At 31.6% G+C, this 13,628-nt stretch overlaps 1 protein-coding gene across 1 annotated transcript in view; it reads right to left on the bottom strand.

Moving 5' to 3' along the window:
• Positions 1-11,541, bottom strand: part of Atg10 (Autophagy-related 10) — a 101,051-nt gene extending 89,510 nt beyond the window's left edge. Inside the window, exon 1 of the mRNA XM_074170275.1 lies at positions 11,115-11,541. The gene's annotated coding sequence lies outside the window, so the exon portion shown is untranslated. The remainder of the gene's footprint in view (positions 1-11,114) is intronic.
• Positions 11,542-13,628: the final 2,087 nt, after the last annotated feature.

The following is a 13,628-nucleotide window of genomic DNA, read 5'->3' as shown; positions in this document are numbered from 1 at the left end:
GATAGAATCTGTGAAAAATTAAAAAAGAAATTAGCTAAAAAAAACTATATTAAGCAAAAAACTGAAATTACAATGAAATAAAATACAAGCAACAACCAAAAATATAAAAAAATATATTATGAAACACAAGATGAAAATTAAAAGGTTATTAACAAGAAATGAAAATCAAAAATTAAAAGATTTCAAACCAAGTTACTTCACGACGTATCGTTCTTAGTATCCACAATTGTCTTCGGGTGATTCTTGGAATCACAGTCCGCGTGTGGTGGCCTGGTGTTTCCGGATCTGAAGCAAGTTCTCTAATGTTGCACTTGGAAGAAACTCTCCTCAGTTTTCTGTGCAGAGCGAGAGACAACAACATCATCCCCAAAGATTTTCTGCTGAAATCGCCAATCCCTGGAGAGAGAGCCAAACGCATACTGGAACATGCCAGCTGAGCACTGATAAGGTCTCAAATTAATTATCACCGTTGGAAGAGGTCAACTTTGTTGCAGGATGCCACGGAACGATTTGAAGAAATAAGAAGAGAGACATTGGAAGAGGATCATGGACCAATCTTTGCCAAGATTGAAAGCACGTGCTTGAAGATCCGCCAAGAAATGGAGAATACCCACAAAGTTACTGAGGAAACAATACCCAAATGCAGACCGAAAACAGGACAAATATGAAGCCGCCAACAGCATCAACAATGGAAATCCGAACTAATGAAATTCAATATTTCGTATAACTTTTTTATTGGACCAACTTGGAATTAGTTACGTGCAAAGTCATTTCTAACTATTTTCTATCTATTTTCTTGAAAAACAAATTGATGATTGAAGTTTTTTGTCAATCGAAGAGGGACTATCAGTAGGATAGGATATAAAGTAATCTTGTCTAATTTTTATCCGACTACGGCAAAGCCAAAAAGACGGTTTACGATTTGAGCAATATATGTAAGTATGTTCATTTGTATTTCAACATGTTCCACCACAACGCCCCAACTATATTATAATGCCTGAGTTAATTTTAATGAATGAGGTGTCAATCGATTCGTTCTATGGTCTGGTTGATAAAGGCACAGTATAGAAGTTAACACCAGTGTTCACTCTCCGCCATATTTGGGTCAAGATTTCCCACCTCAATTTTTATGCGCGGCCGAACTACAGCGCAACCGACTAAATCTGAGCCGTTTACCAAGCGAGCCAAATTGAGTCATGGTATATTATTACAGAGTGAGTCGTTTTAAGTGGTGGTTTTGTATTTGTGAAAAATTTGTGTCTAGTTTCAAAATGAGCAAGTGTCAAGCTGTGAGTTGCTGTAATTTGCAGGGTGGATGTCGGCATTCATTTTTTTCCAATTGATTTCTAATTGACGAAAAAAAAATCTGTTTAAAATCTGTTTTCCCGTTAATCAGCTGTCGCCTCCATACGAACGACAACTCTCAAAAGTTGAGAACTTGTGCGAGCTAAGGACTAACGAGGTCTTACCTTTTAACGTGTGATTCCTAACACGGTTGAAGAACCATTCCAGCTTCAACCAGATAAATTCTCTCGAGAAAAATATCTGGTCGAGGCGGAAATCGAACCCACGATCTTCCGATCGTGAGTCGGACGCACTACCACCGCGGCCAATTCCACCAAAAAAGGTATGTTTTTCTATCATTTATTATGTAAGATTGGAGTAATGAACATATAATGAAAATCATTGAATAAATTGTTATAGACCATATATATATATATATATATATATATATATATATATATATATATATATATATATATATATATATATATATATATATATATATATATATATATATATATATATATATATATATATATATATATATATATATATAGTGAAGTCAATAATATGCATATTTTTTATTATGAATTTAATTTGATGAAATTGAACTTTACGAATAGGATATGCCTCCAGTTCCACTGGACATCCACGAAGGGAAATAATTGTTAAACCACATCAAGTTTTGATTTGTATCTGTAGGAAAACAATTACTTCCACTGAAATTTTTTCAAAACCAAAGTATCAAATGTATATTCAAATAACCTTTTTTGGAGCCTACTTTCCATTTATGTGTTCCAGATAATCTACTATAAATAGCAAATATGTCTTTTGTTAGATTCTGTCATCAATAACAAAAAACATTAGAATTTCATTTGATTGACACACTTCATAATTAGCAAACCAGGCAACCAAAAACTAGGACATCTGTATTTTATTTTGAAGTTTTGATTCACAAACAAACCAATAATATTAAAAAAAATTCAGAAAAACGATCAAAACAAAATGAAATTCTGCAAATGCCTTAGTAGTAATGGCAAAAGGCATACATTCGAACTGGAAACAGCCTGTTGCATACTTTTTTACCAATTCATCCACATCAATACTGGATATAAAAAGTATTGTGATTGAAGCTGTTAGGCAATTATCAAAAATTGGATTGAGAGTTAGGAGTAGCATTTAAAATTTAGGTTCTAATTTTTATAAACTTGCCAGAAAAGATCTCGAAGTGATTGTAGAGCAGCCATATTTCTTTGTTGATGAGAAAAAAGTATTTTACATCTGCTGAAATGTAGCAGAAACCATTTTTTAAATGACTTTTTGAAATTTGATGAATAAACGAACAAAAGTCATCTTGAAAAACTTTACAACTTGGATAAGGAAAAGCAATATAGAGTAGCACCCAAACTCACTGATTCTCATTTATTCCCAACTAACTTTCAAAGGATGAAGGTTAAATTAGCCAGTCCAGTTTTCAGTCATTCGATGGCTACAGCGATGAATACCTATGTCAGTTTCAATCAGATACCATCAGCAGTAATAGGAACGGCTACATTCATTGAAAAAATGGATAAAGTGTTTGATATTCTAAATTCAAATAGATTTGACGGTGTGAAAGATTTCAAAAAACCTTTTTTTACAACATCAAAACAAATTGATTTTCTGAGGCACCAGTCAATCTTCAAACAAGACTCAACCTCTGACGGAGGCAAGAAACTCTTTTAAAGTTTCGAAATAGATGAACATTTCAATCTAGTAGACCACTATTAAAATATTCATGCAGTCATTGTTCACTGTGGTTCTGGCGTTGAATTTTGTCATTATTACGCCTTGATTAAAGACGAAACGGACTGATTTAAGTTTGACGATAGTCGCGTCACGAAGTGTTCTGGCGATGTATTGAATTTATTGGAGCCTCTGGAGACACCCTACATTTTGTTCTATGAGAGAGAGAACTTTGGAAAATCAAGATCTTCAGATTATGTGGTGCTTCACTGGAATCAATGAAGTCGCCCCGGAGCACCAATTAATTTTTATTGTTGTTTTCTTTTCTTTTCGTTGTTTTGTAATTTTTTAGCAAATTAACTGTAATATCAAAAAAAGGAAAAAACACGACTGGACAAATGAGATTCATTGAGGGGTAACAGATAACAACCTACATAGTGGAGGACACTCTTACATATTGACGAGGACTATAAATCAGGACTGTGTGGAAAATCATTTTGGTCAACTTGGAAATACTTGTAGAACTACCAGAAACCCAAGTCCTATTCAAATTACCAGAGCTTTCAAAAACACATTCACTCTTCAGTATTTCACACAGACAGAAGGAACTGTCTAGTCTAGAAGATACTAGTGAGATTCTATCTAGTAATACAGAGGCAGACATAAATAGAATGAAAATTCTTGTGGAAGTTCCAAAAAATCCCTATAAACCTTTGAGAGTAGAGACAACAGCTTGGGCTATGTATGTGGATATCTTTTGAGAAAATGTTTAAGAAAACATTTATGAGAAGTATGTACGAATTTTGCCACGGCGGCTACTACCACACTGAATGAAACAAATTTAGGTATATAGTAATTTCAAGGCATATAGTAATACAGTAGCCAAACAGTTTGGAAGTTTATATATGCTTCCAGATTCATTTTTACAATGTATCATTCATCTAGAGACAGAATTTCTTAATCATTTCAACAATTTATGTGCCACTGATTGTGATAATTTTCCTTTGGATCATTTATTTTCCCTTTTCACAAGGGTAAGAATTTATTATACTTTGAAATTTGCCAAAAGAAATTTGAAAACAAAAAAAATTCAAAAACTCATCATTCTAAAAAAATTTTATAATTTTTTTCAATTCCTAAACAGTTCACAATCATATGAGATATTTATTGTGAGCTCCTCGTACCAATGATGAAGTCAGATCATGGTCACATATTTTTTGATCGAACATCGTGCAGAGGTGCACGATAGCTCTCAGCCTACACCCTCCTGCCCCGCCACATGCCAGCAAAAAATAAAATATCGACACGAAACATCAAAGAGACCGACGGGAGTGAATTTACTTCTGTTTACTTATGTACGGTGATAAAGGCTACATTTGTATAAACGAATAAAGCCAATGGAGACGCCGTCAATCAAAATCTAAAACATGCATGGCACTCCGAATTTATGATAAATCATAACGTTATTTATGTCAGCAATCAGAACATAACTTGTTTCTCACTTATTTCATTCCATTTTTGTCCTTAGACAGGTTACAGTTCTTTGAACTTTTTTTTCGATCAATACTTCAATGAATATTATAACAAAATTTCGATACTTGTTCATTAATATTTTTTTTTATTAACAAAGGGTTTTTTTAATCAAAAGAATCATGAAATATAAATCAATTAACAGAATTTAGCTTATTAAAAGAGAAATATTTCACAATGCAATTGTAAAAAATGGAATACGTGTATTTGAAGACAGCATATTTATTTCGTTTTCGTTATGAAGGTCTCTGTTCCAAATTTTTCATGTAATAAATATACTTGAAACAATTGATCAACGAATTTTTTTGAGTTATTCAAATTAATTATGCGTTTGAAGAATCTTATTATCCAATTTTGTAAAGACTGAATTGTACACTTGTTGGTGTAATATAGTTACCAAAAATGATTAAAGTTCATGAAGAACTAATATTTTCCCAATTTTCTTTTAAACTAATTTTCTAATTCTTGTTTTACCTACATAGGCACTCATTGGTATTAACTAAGGAGGGCGTTGAATACAAATATGACAAGTTCTTTACAGGTAGATATACTATATAGTGGGCAAGTCACTTCTATTGAACTTGTATTGAAAGTAAAAATAGAATAATTATCAATTCTGATTGAGGATTTAGGTAGTTCATACATTCCACGCAATAATCTGTGATAACTATGAGTAGTGAAAATTCATTGACCAACTTATATATATTTTCCCTTAGATAATATATACATCCATAGATGATAGAATAACTTCCGTGACTTCAAAAGCACATGTTGATGGATCATTAGAGCTGAAACAAACATCTAGTCAGGAAAAATTTCGAAGATGGTTTTGAAGATCCTCCCATTCAACACTAAAATTAGTTTGTAGTCTACACCGTTTGGTATTACCTAACTACTACCTGTTTTATTTATCCTATGCTGAGCTATCTGTTTTTAATAGCTGTTATTTGTTATGTATTTCATCTATGTTAGTGATTATCTCCAATATCTATCTGTTTTTTATTTAGAATTATTACGTATGAGACCAAACAAAGGACTGTTCGAAAGAGGACCTTTGTCGCTATTCATAGAACTCATTCCGCACTTTTCGATTTCCAAGCTTTCGAAGGCATCCAGAAACCTGTACCAGTTTCAACAAATTTAAAAATTTCTCACTTATTCCATGGTCGTTCTCTGTGGCATGTTGAGCGACACTAAATTTCTCCGGTCTATGAAACCGAACATGCAAAACATGTTCCTTGTAGCCAGCGACGCGCGTCGAGAGACCGTAATTTTTGTCTTGGTGTTGCGAAAGTGTTTTCAATAGATTCGTTTTGCACCAAAGGTTCCAGGTCGAACTATCAACCTGAAGAAGACCTCATGATGACTGTATTAAGTTCTGGATTGGTTATTAGGTATAGATACAGAAAACTAGAATATTCTCCACCACGGTCAAAAATCCTAGTTGGCTCATTTATAATCAGAGTGAGTCCACTGCTTATTGCAAAAGCCCCAGCTTCGCTACCTTGTTCGTTGATGATATTTGAACACTTGAGCCATTCGATATTGTGGACATTGAAATCATCGAATATGGTAATTTCAGCACTGGGATGAGTGATTTGCAGAAAGTCAATGGTGTTTGCAAGTGAAGTGAATAATGCGATACACAATGATATGCGATACACAATGGTGTATCGCATATCATCTTCTGTGATATTATTTTGAACCACAAAACATCAAAAATTTGGGGTTCCAGCATTTCCTTTCGTTGACAGGAGAGATCGCTTCAGATGAAAAGAAATGTTCCAAACTCACGTCCGAATTGGGAGTGGAAATCATAGCCGAGATATAGAAAATCCACGAAGTTTGTTGGTTTTGGGTACATTTTTGAATATATACTAATGAATTCGAAAGTAGCAAAGTTACATTCCAAAGAGAACTAAGGAGATTTTAGCAAAAGGGTTTCATTATGTGAGAGGATGTGGATTTCAATAATTATGACTGTTTCATAGAGATATATTTTTGGCACCATGTATTTTTCAATTGCTTGCTTTTGGTTACCCTTGCGATAATGTTAGTCTACCTACTCAATCAATGGTAGGTAGATTAAAATTACAGATTTACTAGTTTTTGAATTTTCAGAAATGCGAATTATTTTTTATAAATTTCAATTAAATGAATCAATTCCCAACCTTGAAGTCTCACCTGACTTTATGGTTTGTATAATGTGATCCATTCTGTTTGTTATTAAATTTGTAAAATAACCACTTAAGTAATTAGTCTCATCGTCGCTATTATTCTGAATGCGTTTCTCTAATTAAATTGTTATTTATTTTTTATTATTGTCACTCTGTGTACCGTCTATGTACCGATTAGGACTCACCTATAACTTTTTATCCGTTCTGATATGAAAAAAATCATGGCTGATATGTTATTTCAATTTAGATTAATATAGGAACATATGCTTTCACTGCCGGTGTATGATTGAAAAGAACAAATTCCAGGCTGGTAGATCGTGGTTGAATTAGAACCTGAAGTACAAAACGTTTGATCTACGTTTCTCTTGATATGTAGTCTAATCAACAACTTATATCAATAATATTAATATTCAAGCAATTTTGAAAAGAGCTCGTTAAAGAGAAGGAAATTTCCGATAAAAAAGTCCCGACCCCTGAAACTCTATCTCCATTATTTATAATTTTAATTTGACATTGAAAATAGGGTTCCGCGCGGTTGTTACGGGATGCGCGCGCTGCCGCTAAAGAGAGTTTATCAAAAAAATATCTTTTTTTATAACAAAAAAGTTTCATCACCATTTTCCAAAAAAGTTATTCAGTTGTTAACTAAAAAATTTTTTTCCAATCTCCGTTGGCATAAATAATGGGATAAAAGGTATAAATAACTGGCCTATAAATTTTAAACTTCGTGGAGCCCTTTTGATATACCTATATACTTCATATGATCCTGCGATAAAAGTTCATAAAAATTTATCAATTTGTTAATTATGATTTTTTATAACTATTGCAAAATGAATATCTAAAAATTGTTGATAAACATTTTTTTTTCAATTGATATTTAGCTATGTCTGTTTTCACGCACATTATACAATGACAGTTATTGACATAGGATATGAATTTTTTACGTTATGTGTTTATTAAATTGTTTTAAACAAATAGATATTTCTGAAAACATTTTTTTGCTCTTTTGTTGTCTAGAGATAATTATGATTTGAAAAACTGTTTTTCTCAATTTTATTTTTTAATTGTTTAAAACTGTTTTTTTTATATTTTGATTGTTTAAATAATTAGTTAAGAAATAATTTTGCTTTGAAAAATCATGATTTACACTTTTGAATAGTTTGTCAAAAAAAATTATTTATTATTTAATTGTTTATTAGTTTAACAATTTGTTATGAACAAATATTGATCAACGTTGTATTTTTTTTCTGAAGCAGAAAAAAATTATAAAAGCAGCGGTATATAAAAAAGTGCCATGAAAAAAATTTTTTCATTACCGTAACGTATGATATTGTAATAAATAAAATTGTAATATGGAGTATTATAATAAATTAAAAAAAATTATGACACTTTTTTATATATAGCTGTTTTTATATTTTTTGTCTGCTTCAGAAAAAAATATAACGTTGGTCAATATATGTTCATAACAAATTGTTAAACTAATAAACAATTAAATAATATTTTTTTTGCCAAACTATTCAAAAGTGTAAATTATGATTTTTGAAAGCGAAATTATTTCTTAACTAATTATTTAAACAATCTAAATATAAAAAAACCGATTTTAAACCATTAAAAATTAAAATTAGGAATTTTTTTTAATCATAATTATCTCTAGACAACAAAATAGCAAAAAAAATTTCAAAAATGTTGAATTTCTCTATTTTTTTAAAACAATTTGATAAACAAATTACGTATAAAATTCATATTCTATGTTAATAACTGCCAGTGTTTAATGTGAAAACAGACATAGCTAAATATCAATTGAAAAAAAAAATGTTTATCAACAATTAATTTTTATAAACTTTTATCGCAGGATCATATGAAGTATATATATCAAAAGGGCTTAAAATTTATAGGCCAATTATTTATATCTTTTATCCTATTATTTATGCCAACGGAGATTGGGAAAAAATTTGTTAGTTAACAATTGAATAACTTTTTGAAAAATGGTAATGAAACTTCTTTGTTATGAAAAAATTATTTCTTTTGATGAACACTCTTTAGCGGCAGCGCGCGCATTCCGTAACAGTCGTGCGGAACCCTATTTTCAACGTCAAATTAAAATTATAAATAATGGAGATAGAGTTTCGGGAATCGGAACTTTTTTATCGGAAATTTCCTCCTCTTTAACGAGCTTTTTTCAAAATTGCTCAAATATTAATATTTTTTGAGTTATTAACGAAAAACTAAATACCATTTTTTTTATCTTATGTTGTTAATAACAAATGCAATTTTTTACCTGCACCAAAATATTTCAAAATATTATCTCTATTTTTTATGTCTTTGAACTTGTTGATTAGACTAATGGGACATATAATAAAAATGAAACTGAAAATTATTACGGAGGAAACAAAAGTAACGATAACTGGTAGGCACAACTTATTTGAAATATAAATAATTATAAACAATAACCATAATGCAAAAATTGGATTCATTTCTCCCCAATTGTTTTTAATTTCTCTTATTGAAAATTGATTTTCAGGCTTGAAAAAGGCCCAGAAACTTTATGGAGAATGAAATATTTTTAATTTAGGAAAGGCCATACAGTCGCCATACCAAATGAATTAGTTTCAGTTTTCATATTATTATCAATGAAAATGCAATTGTAAAGTGGTATAAGTTATTTCAATTTGGTGTGGTAATTAGCAGGGAATTTTCACATTTTTTGCTGCCGAAACAAAAGGAGCCATATTATTTTTGTCATAACTTGCAAGCACAGTTTTGATGCTAGCGACTTTTATAAAAAACAAAAATGAAGAATTTTCCAAGCACTTTTCTGGCTTGTGAAGTGCTCGAAAATATTATGGATTTGAAAAAATATTACATTATTTATATTTTCATAGATGCTCCTAGCACCATACTTTCAGTATATTTTGCTAGAGTGGCTACAGAATATAAGTGACCGTCATTCTGCTGTGCTCACAATTTTCTATGCCGAGAAGTTCAATCCTCGATAATCATGACGTTATTAAAAAAACTATTGAAAGGCTCAACCATTCATTTCAGACAAAAAAAAATGTCTCCATCAACCAAGCATCTAATGAAATAATGCTTGCGATAAAGATATTAAATAAATATATTTGGAAAAGCTGAATACACTTAATGGAATTAATGAATCGAAGAGGTTTTTTGTATTAAAGTGTATAATTTTTAAAATTCTTTCAAAGCGTTTTCGACTTTCGTCATCATCAGTGCTCACCTGAAAGTAAGTGATCTAATTGAAAAGGAAGTTTAGTGAAAATTGAAGTTGTAAAATTTTTTTAATAATCATTAAGGTTAAGAAATTTGGAAAAATTGTTTAAGATTACTTACTTGTCAGGCCACAGGAAGTTTCAAATTAAGTACATTGCACATTTGTAATATTTGACTCATATAAAACAAAATAAGCTTATAGCCAAGAAAATACATTTATGGATTGTGGCCATGTGGTTCGGTCAAAGTATTATATGAAGAAGAACAACTTGAGACAGAATGTGTCAAGTGCCATGTTAAAATAATGGTACCAACTTGAGGAGTGACCCATTATGGATTTGATTATTTATGTAGAGGAAAAATATTGAATAAATTGTATTAGTAAAATGTGATTATAATAATTCATAATCCTTTTATGAAGGGGAAGGAAATCTCTGTTTAAGTTCACTTGAGTATTCAAACAATGATCATTAATGGAAAGTTCTTTCCAATTAATCAATAATGAAAATGCATGAAAAGGCACACACAAATCATCCATGAGTATAGAACAAAAAAAAATAAAAAATGTTCGCAATCATGTTCGAATTTATCTACTATTACAATTGTTTGTGCATGCAGTTTTAATCTTCCTCTTTGAGGATGATCAGTTGGTGATCGAAACACGTATCGAAGTGTTGAAAATAACGATTTGGTGTTGGGAAAAAACTCCAGTAATATTCATGAAATAAAATGAATGATAAATCTATCCCAATTCAAATACAAAGTCAATCAAATTCTGTGAAAGTGAGACTTTCTTTCTCATTCTTTCTTGTCTATTATGTAGCTATTTGTCTATAGGAGTACCTATTTTTAGAAACAAACAATGGTAGCGATGTGTTGACTAAGTGCAACTATATATCGAAATTGAAATCGATTTAAAAATAATTTTTTATCAAGTAACGGGTCAGTGTATTAATAATTTTAAAACAAATAGAAACCTTTGTCATTTCCACGGTTTCATGAAAAATCCTTTATTTATTTTTAGTTGTCATTTTTCAATTATTATATTGTTATGTATTTTCCTTTTATAAACTTTGTATTATCTTGGGAACAATAAAGTTGATTTGAATGGAAATGGAAGAAGTTTTATCAGTCGTTGTGATTCATCTTCCTGTCTATATAACTTACCACTCAGGTATGTATACCATACACGTCTATGTTGAAACGGAATACTGCGATTTTTCAACACAATCGACCGTTCTAAATCGTCACCAGTCGCTAGCAGCGAGGACCTTGCTACGACCTTGGCTCACTGCGATGTCCATTTTAACAGGCGAACACGGCCTCCTTTGCCTTAGCAACTAACAGCAATGGGGGCGGCGTGACGTCACCAAATTGTGATCTCGTTCGCCGACCAGAATCACGGCACGACCAGCCGGCGGCATTCTCTCGGTTCCTTATTGTCGTTATTTTTTGGTTCGCAGGTCTGTGTGCATGCGGTTTGCATGGAGTAGGCGAATCTTGGGTTTTGTACTTGCCGGTATATTCACGTAAACCTAATCGTAGGATAAATGACACGAAGCGCTTGTCTAAGCAGTAGAATATTCCAGTCACTACTCGATATATTTTTATCGTCACTCGGTTGGCCATGGGAATTCCAAGTTGGTCGATGATCGTTGCCCCTTCGAGTTTCACAGAATGCTGAGTAATCTTTTTTCGTTTGTTTCGTAGAACAAATACGTAAATATTTTCAATGCTATTTCATGAAACGAAGACGTGTTATATAGTAACAGGATGATATTATTTCACGATAACAATTATTAAAAGTGCATCAATTTTATACTGAAACTTTCCTAGTAGAAAATAGAAAAAATATTTTGCTTGATCATACAGGTAGTAGGCAGGTATAGTAGCTACAATGAAACCATTAATAGTCCGGTGTACAACGGTAACCCGCAGTAAGTACCAACCTATGTCATTTTTTTATTCATTCATAATTAACTCCTACGAAAGTTTTCTTCAATATGGGATTATATTTTGCTAATTTCTTCAAAACAAAAAATATTTGAAATTTTCATTATTTCATTTTGTTCAAGTACGACATTCTTGAAAGAAATTTTCTACTACCGTTTGTTATCAACAATTTGATGTCACATATTAGGAACAAAAATATCTTCCTGAAGGTTAATAGCCAGTCAATCTTTTTTCCTTTATAATTTTGCCAAACAGCATCGATGTTCATGAACATGAACATGAATTTTGGTTCTACTACACAGTTGAATTTATACTGAAGGTTGCTTTTACCTTGAGAGTGGATGCCACCCCTTCTCTTGTGTGAAAATAACCCCGGAATGGATAGATTGACTAATATGTCATTAATTTTAGAGTCATTTGCAAGTGGAAGTGTCACTCTTTCAACCAATAAACTAATTTTTCAGAGGGTTTTTCGTAAAAAACTCAAAAAGTATGGTATTAAATTGTTTTGTGAAAATTTAGCTTGTTGAGAGTTGGTTCTTATTTGCAAAATGCTAAATACCCCAACTTGGTTGAAGAAATGTGCGTCTGGTGATCAAGAAAAGAGCTTGTTTTGATTTATTCTACGCCAAAAGTTCCAATTTTGCCATTTATTAACTCAAAAATCATTGGATAGGCAAAATATAGTTATAATGTGTATGCATCAAAGCTGCAATTGAACGTTTTCTCTGGAAAATTGCAGAGATGCTCTTTTCACTTCAAGCTGTTTTTTTTTTTTCAAAACTAAATATTTTTAAGCGGTACATAAATAAAATACAAGTACCTATGAATAGAATTGTAAAGAGGTAACGATTACTTCAAATTGGTGTAGTAATTAGGCGGTAATTTTCACATTTTTTTGTCGCCGAAAAAATAGGAAGCCACATTATTTTTGTCATAACTCGTCCAGTTTCGATGTTAGCAACTTTTATACTACTTACTCAAATAGATATACAATCGATCGCTTCAAAAACACTTCACTAACTTTCTTCGAAAGCTTCTGATAATTCCTCTTCCATATTATCTGTTTCACTATCACTGTAGTCATTTTAATAAAAAATGAATTCATTTCCACCATTAATATAGAAGTGTCCAATCTCCATATAGTTTTTTGCAACTAAAGTAACTTTTTTAATCCTTTTCTGCCAGTCTTCTTCGATAATATTAGATACTTCTTCTTTAATTAGCTCTATTACCTTCTTATCAAATTTTGGAAAATTATTTTTACGCCTGAGGCTTTGTTTCAATTTTCCCCAAATCAACTCGATGGGATTGAAAACACAAAAATAGGGGGGAAATCTCAGTAGGGTGTGTCCATACTTTTCAGCAGTACTCTCAAGGGCATAAACTTTTTCAAATGTTTTCATCTGTAAAACTTCAAGCATTTGGTTTTTGGAACCATTCCCCGAAAATATTAGCTTCCATGTTCTTATGATAGTTAACATTGCAGTCCTCAAGTTTTTTTCCACATAATTTCTAAGAATTAGGAACCCATCCATTACTTTCTCCGCAATGCACAATGATTAGTCGCGATCCTTTATTTGCTTGCATGTTAGGCATAAACATTCTCGAACCATCAGTCCACCCTTTCGTAACTGTGTCGTGAGTATCATACCAAGTTTCGTCCAAATAGAAAATTTGCCGTTGTTCTTATCTATATTTAGTTATTTGTTCTAAGCATTTGTTATG

This window comes from Leptinotarsa decemlineata, unplaced genomic scaffold (genome assembly GCF_025532065.1).
Source record: "Leptinotarsa decemlineata unplaced genomic scaffold, Ldec_3_MD MMD2_P_RNA_scaffold_7, whole genome shotgun sequence".
In the NCBI taxonomy this organism is placed as follows: domain Eukaryota; kingdom Metazoa; phylum Arthropoda; class Insecta; order Coleoptera; family Chrysomelidae; genus Leptinotarsa; species Leptinotarsa decemlineata.
The sequence above is the reverse complement of the archived record's forward strand: the minus strand, read 5'-3'. Positions and strand labels throughout refer to the sequence as shown.